The sequence below is a fragment of the Xenopus tropicalis genome, chromosome 1, assembly GCF_000004195.4.
Source record: "Xenopus tropicalis strain Nigerian chromosome 1, UCB_Xtro_10.0, whole genome shotgun sequence".
Classification (NCBI taxonomy): domain Eukaryota; kingdom Metazoa; phylum Chordata; class Amphibia; order Anura; family Pipidae; genus Xenopus; species Xenopus tropicalis.
Window position 1 is genome coordinate 183,369,876 of NC_030677.2, and position 12,783 is coordinate 183,382,658.

A 12,783-nucleotide genomic window follows, 5' to 3' on the forward strand; every position below is an offset into this window, starting at 1 on the left:
CAAATTAGGAGGGAACCAGTTGCCTGACTGCGTCGCTTCCCCACCCACGGATTCCTCACAGCCAAAACAGCAGCAGAGTTTGTCAGCGTGTCACTGGCACAGCCGGGACTGAGCTCCTGCCATAGCTCTGTGGGCTGGGATGGATGCGTTACAGAACTGAGGAACAGGAACGTAGGGCAGACCCTGTATGTGTGACAGTGCTGAGGGGCAGGAGCTGGCACTGTAATGGTACAGAGGGGCAGGAGCTGGGTCTCTAACAGGACTGAGGGGCAGGAGCTGGCACTGTAATGGTACAGAGGGGCAGGAGCTGGGTCTCTAACAGGACTGAGGGGCAGGAGCTGGCACTGTAATGGTACAGAGGGGCAGGAGCTGTGTCTCTAACAGGACTGAGGGGCAGGAGCTGTGTCTCTAACAGGACTGAGGGGCAGGAGCTGGCACTGTAAGGAGACTGGGCTGCAGAAGCTGTGTCTCTAACAGGACTGAGGGGCAGGAGCTGGCACTGTAAGGAGACTGGGCTGCAGAAGCTGTGTCTCTAACAGGACTGAGGGGCAGGAGCTGGCACTGTAAGGAGACTGGGCTGCAGAAGCTGTGTCTCTAACAGGACTGGGGGCAGGAGCTGGCACTGTAAGGAGACTGGGCTGCAGAAGCTGTGTCTCTAACAGGACTGAGGGGCAGGAGCTGGCACTGTAAGGAGACTGGGCTGCAGAAGCTGTGTTTTGCACATTTTTCAGCCAAGCAAAACTGGACAGATTTGCTAATCACTAGTAAAAACATAAAATTTAGCATTTATTTTTACCTGAGCACACATTTTTTTAAAGATGTGCACAGAATCGTGCGACCAAGATTATTTCTTTGTACACCTAGCCAAGAAGGAATTAGAGGTAACTTTGGAGGGGCAGGAGCTTGCACTGTAACTCTCACTCCTGTTACAATTCCAATTGCTTCCACTCAGTCCTGTTATAGTGCCACCTACTGCCCCTCAGTCCTGTTACATTGCCACCTACTGCCCCTCAGTCCTGTTACAGTGCCACCTACGGCCCCTCAGTCCTGTTATAGTGCCACCTACGGCCCCTCAGTCCTGTTATAGTGCCACCTACGGCCCCTCAGTCCTGTTATAGTGCCACCTACGGCCCCTCAGTCCTGTTATAGTGCCACCTACTGCCCCTCAGTCCTGTTACAGTGCCACTTACGGCCCCTCAGTCCTGTTATAGTGCCACCTACGGCCCCTCAGTCCTGTTATAGTGCCACCTACGGCCCCTCAGTCCTGTTATAGTGCCAGCTACTGCCCCTCAGTCCTGTTACAGTGCCGCCTACGGCCCCTCAGTCCTGTTACAGTGCCACCTACGGCCCCTCAGTCCTGTTATAGTGCCACCTATGGCCCCTCCGTCCTGTAACAATGCCAGCTACTGCCCCTTAGTCTTGTTACAGTGCCAGCTACTGCCCTCAGTCTTGTTACAGTGCCAGCTACTGCCCCTCAGTCCTATTACAGTGCCACCTACTGCCCCTCTGTCCTGTTACAGTGCCACCTACGGCCCCTCAGTCCTGTTACAGTGCCACCTACTGCCCCTCAGTCCTGTTACAGTGCCACCTACTGCCCCTCAGTCCTGTTACAGTGCCACCTACTGCCCTTCAGTCCTGTTACAGTGCCAGCTACTGCCCCTCAGTCCTATTACAGTGCCACCTACTGCTCCTCAGTCCTGTTACAGTGCCACCTACAGCCCCTCTGTCCTGTTACAGTGCCAGCTACTGCCCCTCAGTCCTGTTACAGTGCCAGCTACTGCCCCTCAGTCCTGTTACAGTGCCACCTACTGCCCCTCAGTCCTGTTACAGTGCCAGCTATGGCCCCTCAGTCCTGTTACAGTGCCACCTACTGCCCCTCAGTCCTGTTACAGTACCAGCTACTGCCCCTCAGTCCTGTTACAGTACCAGCTACTGCCCCTCAGTCCTGTTACAGTGCCAGCTACTGCCCCTCAGTCCTGTTAAAGTGGCACTGGTAAAGAGAAGAGGCAAAGCTGCCAGCACACAGTAAGTCAGTCACACACCGCTGCTGCTCATAGCATTTTTTGTAGTCATTTCAATGAAAATTAGCAGTTCACATTTCAGTCCCAGACTAAGCAAACCTGCCGGCACTGTGTGTGACAGTAGTGTGACGGCCCCAGCACTGTGTGTAACACACCAGGATCGTGTGGCACCAGGGAATCTCATCATTAATGAAAAGGATTGGCAGCAATTAGCTGGCAGCCACACGTGCTGCTCATGTCCCGACCAACCCCTGGGTGGGGCAGACACAGGTCAGACAAATTGGGAGGGGACCAGTTGCCTGGCTGCATCACTTCTCCACCCACGGATCCTTCACAGCCAAAACAGCAGCAGAGTTTGTCAGCGTGTCACTGGCACAGCCGGGACTGAGCTCCTGCCATAGCTCTTTGGGCTGGGATGGATGCGTTACAGAACTGAGGAACAGGAACGTAGGGCAGACCCTGTATGTGTGACAGTGCTGAGGGGCAGGAGCTGGCACTGTAATGGTACAGAGGGGCAGGAGCTGGGTCTCTAACAGGACTGAGGGGCAGGAGCTGGTACTGTAATGGTACTGAAGGGCAAGAGCTGACTCTGTAACAGGACTGAGGGGCAGGAGCTGGGTCTCTATCAGGACTATGAGGCAGAAGCTGTCACTGTAACAGGACTGAGTGGCCGGAGCTGGTACTGTAGAAAGACTGAGGAGCAGACACCGGCTCTAACACAGACTAAGAGGCAGTAGCTGGCTCTAACAGAACTGAGGGGCAGGAGAGAGCTCTCTAACAGGACTGGGGGGCAGGACCTGGCTCTCTAACAGGACCAAGGGCAGTTGTTGGTTATCTGATTACAGAACTGTGGAGCAGGAGCTCATTGTATCACAGGGCTGAGGGGCAGGAACTAGCTGCATAGCAGAACTGAGGGAAAAGGAGCTCCAAAGCTGAGAAACAAGAGCTAGCTGTATAGCAGAACTGAAAGGCATTATCTTGCTGTATAACTGGACTACTCTGAGAGGAGCTGGCTGTAAACCCAAGGACTGAAGGATAGAAACTGGCTAACATCCAGATCCAGGACTGAGGGTCAGGAGTTGGCTGTTACACCCAGGACTAAGGGAGAAGAGCTTTCAACACTTGGAGCTAAAGGACATACTGGATTTAACACTCTGGGCTGAAGGACAGAAGCTGGATATAACATACAGGGCAGTAAGACTACCATATGCACATTAAGCAGCGATGTAACAAGGAGCTAACATGCTTCAACAGGGGCTCTGATCAACTGGACTGTGGTGGTTAGAAAACAGGGAATTATTTTGGCCTGTACCTGAACAGTACTGCGATACTCATCCCACTTTCTTCATCGCAACCTAAAACCTACTGAGGCTAACAAAGTGTATATTTCAGGTAAGTCTTATTCTCTCCTGCCCTTTGCCAATATACGGGAATTAGGTTGCGCTTTAGACTTAGCCCATAGTAACCCAATCACATTCATACAGGAACCCATATGTTCATTTCAGGGATGTGATTTAATGTGTAAATGTTGATATTTATTACAAATTCTCACATGCCCTATACTTACAATACAAGTATAACATTCCCAGAATCCCAGCATTCCAAAAGCATGCACCTTGCACCTAGTTCTTGGTCCAATTTAGCATCTAGAGCTGTGCCATTTAATTGTAAATGAATCTTTAACTCTACTACTGTCTGGGAAAGGTTTATAAAAACTAATTCCAAAGTATTTTCAGAAAAAATAAATTAAAAAATCCTCTGAGGGACGTTTCATAGAAATAGCTGCAAAAGGAAGGCCACCATAGGTGCAGAAGTACAGATGATCTCTAGTGCCTGTGAAATGTTGGGAACTATGATTGTCTTTCCAGAATTGTAATATACATTCTGCTGTACTGATATGTGTAAGGTTATATGTTGGTCCCTACTCTGATCACTTTTCATCACTAATAAAGATATGGTGAAATGCACTAATGCTAGTGATAAAGAAGAGAGACAAGTGATATATCAGTATTTTAGGTTATTTATTTATGGTAAAGGTCAATCCCCTTTAGCTATAAATAAAGCAATGTATTTGATTACATTTCAATATAAAAAGCAGTTGTCAAATCAAGCAGTATTATATGAATATTTAGTCATATAAAGAGTCATTCTATAATATTTATTAAAAGAGTCAGGGAAATTATAGACTCAACTAGTCTTTGCACCTTTTATTCTTGGTGCATAATTTTGCTTTTGTCAACAGATTTGAATAATAATGAAAAAATGTATATTTTATATTTATTTTGTATGTGTCTCTCATTGGGGTAGTTAGTAGCTATATTAGCTTTCTCTAAGGTCTTCAGTACAGGAACCCTCTATAAATATAACTATTGTTACTTACTATTTCTTGTCTTTCTATTCAAGCCCTCTCCTATTGATCGTCCAGCCTTTCATTAAGAACCAGTGCCTGGTTGCTATGATAAACTGGATCTTAGCAATCAGATATCTGCTGAACAAAAGGCTAAATAATTCAAAAACCATAAAAATGAAGACTAATTGCAAAAGCTGTCAGAATATCTTCATTCTAAAATTAGCAGTTTAACATAGCAGTTTATCTGTAACTAAGTTGTCTATACACTGACTGAGCTATATATTGGTAAAAACTTATATCCTTAATGTAACTGTCTATGTCAATATGACAGATTGGCCTGTGGGCCTACATGTGCCTGAACACACTCTCTGTATAAAAGCCCTAAAAAATGTTTACTACAAAAAGAGGAGATACACCTCCTCCTTGTCAAAGTCAATGTGAAGGTGCAGCCATAAAAGATCAGTTGCCGTCCAACAGGCTTACTGTATGTCTCATGATTTATATTTTGTTTTTTAGTAATGAATCAAATCTCAATACATAACATTGGCACAAGGTCTAGTAACCCATAGAAACCAACCACAGGTTTACTTTTAAACAGACAAGCTGTAAATGATAGCTACTGATTGGTTGCTTAAGGTTAGCCACATGCTCTTAAATTTTATAAAAGGCACTAAGTTTCATTTTCCTCCCTCTCATATAAGCTCTGTAAAACAGGATAATAGAATGTGTAAACTTAGCTGCAGCTTCTGCTGAGAAATGTATTGGCTAATGTATTTGTAATGTTGCGCGGGCCCTCTCAGAATATTTGTTTGTAAAATGCCCTTTCTTTCTGGCACTACCCCTTATAAACATATAGGAAACCCGTTATCCAGAAAGCTCCAAATTATGGAAAGGCCATCTCCCATAGACTTCATTTTAATCAAATAATCTATATTTTTGAAAATGATTTCCTTCTTCTCTGTAATAATAAAACAGTACCTTGTACCTGATCCCAACTAAGGTACAGGTATAGGACCTGTTATCCAGAATGCACAGGACCAAGGGTATTCCGGATAAGGGGTCTTTCCGTAATTTGAATCTCCATACCTTAAGTCTACTATAAAATCAATAAAACATTAATTAAACCCAATAGGAATGTTTTGCATCCAATAAGGGGTAATTACAGTATATCTTAGTTGGGATCAATGACAAGGTACGGTTTTATTACTTAAGAGAAAAAGGAAATAAGTTTTAAAATTCTGAATTATTTGATTAAAATGGAGTCTATGGAAGACGGGCTTTCTGTACTTCGGAGCTTTCTGGCTAATGGGTTTTCAGATAAGGGATCCCATACCTGTATAATGAATCCCATTGGAGGCAAAACCATCCTATTGGGTTTATTTAATGTTTATATGATTTATTAGTAGACTAAAGGTCCCCATAGACGTTGAGATTCGCTCGCTTGGCCCTGGGGCCAAACGATCAAATTATATTGGCGGAAATGGGGCAGTCGGTTTGGGGACCGCATCAATGAGCTGATGCGGTCCCCGATCCGACTGAATTTTCTAACCTGGCCAATCAATATCTGCCCAATGTCAGGCCAGATATCGGTCGAGCAGGCCCCTCATTTCTGCCCCTACACAGGCCGATAAGCTGGTCCAAGGGACCAATATTGGCAGCTACAATCGGCCCGTGTATGGGGATTCAAATTACGGAGGGCTCCCTTATTCAGAATACCCCAGGTCCTGTGCATTCTGGATAACAGAATACCTGTATTACTGAATGTCAAGCATCTTTTTGGACTCCTATTGAGTAGGGACACTCAGCGAAAATGTTTTCAAACAAATGAATTTCTTATCACACTGATTATAATGTAATGCCACATTCTAAGTGAAAGTGAGATTTGTTATTTACCTATATGAACAGCAATGCGCAAGCTTGAAACTTACTGAATAACATTATATTTGTAGGCTATCACCCCCCTTTTAAACAAGCAAATAAATGGACCCAGTGTGAGATTTCACACTTACTGGAGAAAAACCACAGAGCTGCGGTTACATCAAAAAGTGAACAAAGAATTTGTGTAATGTGTTCATTTAGGGGACCATCCTTTGCTTGGGGCACTTACGTGCCCAAGGGGATCTTTTACCTGCACTGGAATAGAAAAGACCAATCACTGCTTACTATGGGAATGCCAATAGAAGTGTCACATTGCATGACACTAAGCTGAAATTCATTTGTTAATTCCCAAGCTCTGTGCTTTTTTAATTATCTTTGGCTTCTACTTTACACCAGCTACTGACAAGCTACAGCCAACCCTTATTTCCTTCTATATACACGCCACTGTTTTCTCTTGTTCAAGGGCCTGAAATAAAGCAAAAGGCAGGTCTCAACAGACCTGGAAACTGATAGCTGTGTTTACTAAAAACAATGTGTATTTTAACTTGAAATAACCCCAAAGCAGTCCAAAACAGTGATATGAATCTTGGAAAAGCACTATGCACTTAGTCATCCTTAGACTGCCAAATTAGGTAGAAAGTTTCAGCCATTGTTCTGCCGTCTTAGCACAGTCCTCTGTGATATCAGCTTACAATGGGTGTCTGCGTTTTTTTCAGATATGGGCACAGGTAGCTACATGAGTACAAATCAGTGTTCTGAATTAAAAGCTAAAGATATTTACAAATGTAGATTTCCCGAAATCGCCCCGTTGTGTCTGCCACCCTGCCAGCGACTTACATGTTCGCCGGTGGGATGGCAGGGGTAGGCAACTCGGGGAGATTAGTCGCCCGCGAACAGGGAGTTTTGCCGCGGGCGACTAATCTCCCCGTGTGCCAGAGCCCTTAGGCCAAAGCAGAGTTCCCCAATCTTTTCTATCTGCAAGCAACATTTAAATGCAAAAAAAGCAAGCATGCAACCATGAAAAAATGTTGTAGGGGTGACCAAGAAGGGCTGTGATTGGTTATTTAATAGCCCTATGTGGACTGGCAGACTACAGAAGGCCCTGTTTGGCAATACCCATGGTCCTTATGCCACCAAAACTTGCCTCCAAATCATAAATTCAAAAATAAAGTTTGTAAGCAACTTGCTGCTCCCTAGCAGCTGGTCAGGGATCACATTTGGCAAATTCTTGGCCTGCAGATAAATGCAGGGTTAGGATCTTTCCCTACCCTTTAAAAATCTCAAAGTTGTGCCTGCACCTGAAAGCATTATTTTGGCCAGGGTGTAGGCACTAGCAGTGTATGCAGGCACTAGCAGTGTATTTCACTCCAAAGCTGCATACTCGACCAAGGAAAGTGGAGGATCTGTTTTGTGTAGGGATGCACCGCACCCACTTTTTTGGGTTCGGCCGAATCTCCGAACTCACCCAGCAGGATTTGGCCGAATCCCGAACGGAATCTGAATCTTAATTAGCATATGCTGATTAGGATTGGAAGGGGTTAAAAAAAAAAATTCGGTGTGCACATAGCATATGCTAATTAGGAGTTGCCTTCGGTTCGGCCAGGACCGCAGATCTGGCCGAAACCGAATCTTTAAAAAAATGCCGGGATTCGGCCAAATCCCAAACTGAACCCAGGATTCGGTGCATCCATAGTTTTGCGTGCCCCTGCCCTTTGGCTGTAGTCACAAGTTGCGTTTTCTTCACTGGCATCAAAACAGTAGACTGCAGTGACAGATTCCAACAGGTATAATCGATTTAATTAAATTGGTTTAAGAAGGGAATCAACAGGTTATATCCCACCAATAGGTCCCGAATTATCATATGAATAAACAGCAAAAATTTCAATGGAATAAAAACCACAATATTTATTGGCTCAAATAAATACAACAAAAACTAACATATAAATCATACTATACCAAAAACGACAGGTGCATCCCAGTGCCTCATACTAAATGTTGTGGTTTTTATTCCATTGAAATTTTTGCTGTTTATTTAACAGGTATAATCCTATATTCATCCACTCAATTGTGTACAAGAACATTCAGTGATAGAAGCAACTGAAGGCATTATACCTTTATCCAGGGATCCCCAAACTTTTATACCCGTGAGCCACATTCAAATGAAAAAAGTGTTGGGGCGCAACACAAGCATGACAAAGATTCCTGGGGGTGCAAATAAGAGCTGCAATGGGCTATTTGGTAGCCCCATGTGGACTGGCAACCTATAGTAGGCTCTGTTTGGCTTTACACTGGGTTTTATGTAGGGATGCACCGAATCCTGGATTCAGGCCGAATCCAGACTTTTTTCTGAAGGATTCAGTTTTCGGCCGTATCCACGGTGCCAGCCAAACCGAATCCGAATTAGCATAAATTAGCATGTGCTAATTAGCATTTAGTAGGGTTAAATGGTAGGGGGAAAAAAATACACCGCATGCGCAAATTGTTTTTAACCCTTCACAATCCTGATTAGCATATGCTAATTAAGATTTGGTTCGTGATTCGGCAGAATCCGTCGGGGTGGGTTCGGGGGTTCGGCTGAACCCAAAAAAGTGGGTTCGGTGCATCCCTAGTTTTATGCAACCAAAACTTGCCTCCAAGCCAGAAATACAAAAATAAGAACCTGCTTTGAGGCCGCTGGGAGCAACATGTTGCCCCTGAACCACTGGTTGGGGATCACTGCTTTAATCTATTGAATGCCATTGCATAGCCCAGTGTTAAGTTCTGGGTTCTGTAGACAGAAAGAAGACTTACAGCTCTGAGCTGAATGTTCACTTCCTAGGTTGGTACTTGCTTAATCACCTGCCCCAACTGACAAGTCCTTTAAAAGGGATTCTGTCATGATTTTTATGATTAACTTTTTATTTCTAAATGACACCGTTTACATAGCAAATAATTCGCTCTGCCATTTAAATGTTTTATTCTTGAACCAACAAATATATTTTGTATTTTTTTAAAAATATTGCTGTGAGTCTGAGCTTTCAGAACCTGCTTTCAGGTACCCTATTGTTTCTCCTACTCCCATGTAACTGGAGGAGTCCCAAGCCAGACTTGGATTGTGTACTATTGAGTGCTATTCTGATACCTACTGGGAGCTGCTATCTTGCTCCCTTCCCATTGTTCTGCTGATTGGTGCTGGGGGGGATAGGGAGGGGGGGATAACACTCCAACTTGCAGCTCAGCAGAAAAGTGCAAGTGAATTTTATTAGAGCACAGGTCACATGGCTGTGGCACCCTGGGAAATTAAGAATATGGCTAGCCCCATGTAAAATTTCAAAATTAAATATAAAAAAATCTGTTTTTGAAAAATGGATTTCAGTGCAGGATTCTGCTGGGGAAACTCTATTAACTGATGGTTTTGAAAAAAACATGTTTTCACTTTACAAAATTCCTTTAAGTTAAGGAAATTGTGTATTTGTATATTGTAAATTGTACTGATTTTTTTTTTCATATGGAAGTAACAGATATTTTATTGTAACGTTGCTTTTCATATCTCCCTGTGTCCTGTTCCGGAAATAAAACTATCCTGATGATACATTTTTATATACATACCAGACAGAGTGAGACTTGGAATGTGACACTCTATATATACAAACACAGTATGGAAGAGAGAAAGCAGAGGTTTCAGTGAAGTGACAGCGGAGGTTTTGCTTTAGGTTTGCGTTAGTTCAAGTATGTTTATCACTTGTAGTGGTTGCTGGAATGTTCCCCTTTGGAGGTCCAACCTTTGGTCAGGACCCCCTTAGTGCAAAACAAGGTTAGGGATAAGGCTAATGTCCCATGGGGAGATTTAGTCGCTGCGATTTTTAAAAAGCGAGTTTCAGCGACAAGTTGCTTGGTTTGTCCCTACATAGAGAATAATATAAATCGCCAGTACTAAAAACCGATGATACTACTTCAAATCGCTTATCGCTCCGAAACGCTATGAGACCCTTTTTCAATTGATTTTACAAAGAAAGCGTTGTCATTCAAAACTTCTGGATTCTCTGAAAGTAAAACCCACGGAGCGGGAAGTCACTGCGATTTCCCCATTGCACTGAATGTAATTTCTTTGTTTAACTTCAGGCGTTTATTGAGTACAGCTTCACAATAACAATATGTACAGTATTTGAATAATAGTGTTGAATTAGTAGTTACACATTAGTAGCTTCAAAGACAATTATTACATAGCATAGCATAACACATTCTATTATAGTTTAACTCATTTGAGTCCGGACTGGCTTAGCCCTAACATGATCCACTGGGGTTGGGGCTTAGGTGGCCCATTCTAGACATTTATCCCATATCTTATGGTATTTCTTTGGGCTGCCCCTTTTACAATAGATGAGGTTTTCCAGACTGGATAGACGCTTGACTTCTAAAGTCCATTGGGCGGAACTAGGGGGTGTGGCCTGCTTCCATTTCCTTGTGATAAGCTTCTTTGCTATGAATAATGTTTCATTAATAAAGGCACTTTGATACCGTGTGAATATCTCTTGTATACCTATACCAAATAAGGAGACCCGAGGGGATCTAGAGAGCTGTATTCCTAAGGCTGTATCTATGGAGTCAAAAACCTCATTCCAATAGCACTGAATGTAATTTCTAATTGTGGGCGGGGAATATGACACCTGGATTTGTAGGAAATAGAATCGCTCCGTTGTTGAAATCTCTAGTAATTGCTTGTTAGGAAAAGACAAACGACTTGTCCCTGGAACTCGCTTTTTAAAAATTGCAGTGACTAAATCCCCCCGTGGGACATTAGCCTAAAGGAAAACATTTGTATCAGTCATTCAGCTATAGTTCCAACAATATTCAGGACAACAAATACTTTTTCATCCCTAATCTCACTCTATATTTATCATGCTGGGTAAAAAGTGGAGTGAAGCATTACCGGTGATGGTGGCCAGGGCAACCAATCAGCAATTAGAGTCCAACAGTTAGAAACCAAAGCAAAGCATCTGATTGGCTGCTATGAGCAACATCACCGGTAATGTTTTACTCCACTTTGTAGACAATAAATATATCCCTAAGTGATGTACAAGCTAGGCTTGTATGTTTAGCTAGGAGAAGAAATAGACTTACTCTATAAATCTTACCCTAAATGACCTTCAGTCTGCCTCCCTGCAACTACTTAAAGCCCTCAAGGTGAACCGGCCCCATGGTTTGCAGTGTTAAGGTGGCCACACATGCAGGGCTGGATTTATGTAGGTGTCTTCTTACAGCCTTCCTGAACAGCATATGGCTGAAAATCAAACAGGTTAGACAATTCTATAGGGTGAAGATTTGATTGGTGTGTCAATAGGGACCTGAATAGAACTGTATTAGGATCTATTTGTTAGCCTGGGGGCTAAAATATCATTATTTGGGTGACTAGATTGGGCAAAGATTGACTTATTTGGCATTCTCATCTGATGAATGGATCTATTAGTGGAAAAATGCAGGAGTAGGAATTTCCCAGTGATAATGCTGGATTGCTGCTTATAAAGTGCTTTGTATGAACTATTCCCCATTCTCTTTCATTAAAAATTATTTTGGGACACTTTGTTGTCCCCAGGAGAGAAAATCTCAGAGTGCTGTATTACAGGATTAATAATGTAGTCTCACAAAAAGAGCCATAATATAAAATATATAATATATAATAACATTTTGAAAATCCCTATCTCCAGAGGTAATAAGTGTAGCAGAGAAATATTCCCTGAAATTACAAGGACGCTACATTGGCCAAACAAACAGAGAAAAAGTACACAAGTACAAGACTGGGAAAACTAGGCAGGTAGTGTTGAACCTGACAGCCCTACCGAAAGCTGGGCTATCTGGGTCAAAACCGGACATGGCCTAAGGCTCATGGGGTTGCCCCATGAGCCTTAGGCCATCAGCCAAACAAAAGCATCAGGGCTTCTTTGCCATCCAAGTAGATGGCCAAATAAGAATATAATTTAACATACAGTCTTGTACCTGTGCACTTACCTTGTGCTAGTGTTCGACTACAATAGCTTGTGTAAACTTTAGGAAACAATTGCACATGAATTCTAAGCATGCAATTATTAACATGTCATTAATTATATATAATTTGTCAGCCAGTTAAACCATGCCTTTCCGACCTTATGCAGCATTTAAGGTATGGCCAGACACACTAATGTAATAAATAGTCCTAGTAAACTGCTTCTAACGGAAGCACAAACTTGCCTATTAGGGCTCTGGCACACGTGGAGATTAGTCGCCCGCGACAAATAATTAATTAATGTGATTAATGTGATCATCTCACATTGATGTTGGCTTGTTACTGACCATACTGCCTGCCCTGCGTTGACCTGAATAGCAAGTGCTGCCGCAGTGATATGCCAGTGGAGAAAATGCTTTGTGTGCCATTGGACTAATAGTCCTAGTCATAAAGGACAGATAAGACATTCCATTTATTTGTTTTATTTTATCTGTTAAATTCTGAGTTGTTCACTTCCTATTTCTTAATGCCCAAGGTTGTTTGCCTTGGCAGCGCAGTAAAATATAAACTGTGTG

The 12,783-nt window shown here is 43.1% G+C and overlaps 1 protein-coding gene across 3 annotated transcripts in view; it reads left to right on the forward strand.

The window, feature by feature from the left end:
- The first annotated feature begins 2,350 nt into the window (after positions 1-2,350).
- Positions 2,351-12,783, forward strand: part of arhgef28 (Rho guanine nucleotide exchange factor 28) — a 131,627-nt gene continuing 121,194 nt past the window's right edge. For 2 of the 3 annotated variants that reach the window (XM_002934839.5, XM_012952887.3), the window contains exon 1: positions 2,352-3,413. The gene's annotated coding sequence lies outside the window, so the exon portion shown is untranslated. Of the gene's footprint in view, positions 3,414-12,783 lie in introns of all 3 variants that reach the window. The other variant, XM_004910823.4, reaches the window with a different exon arrangement.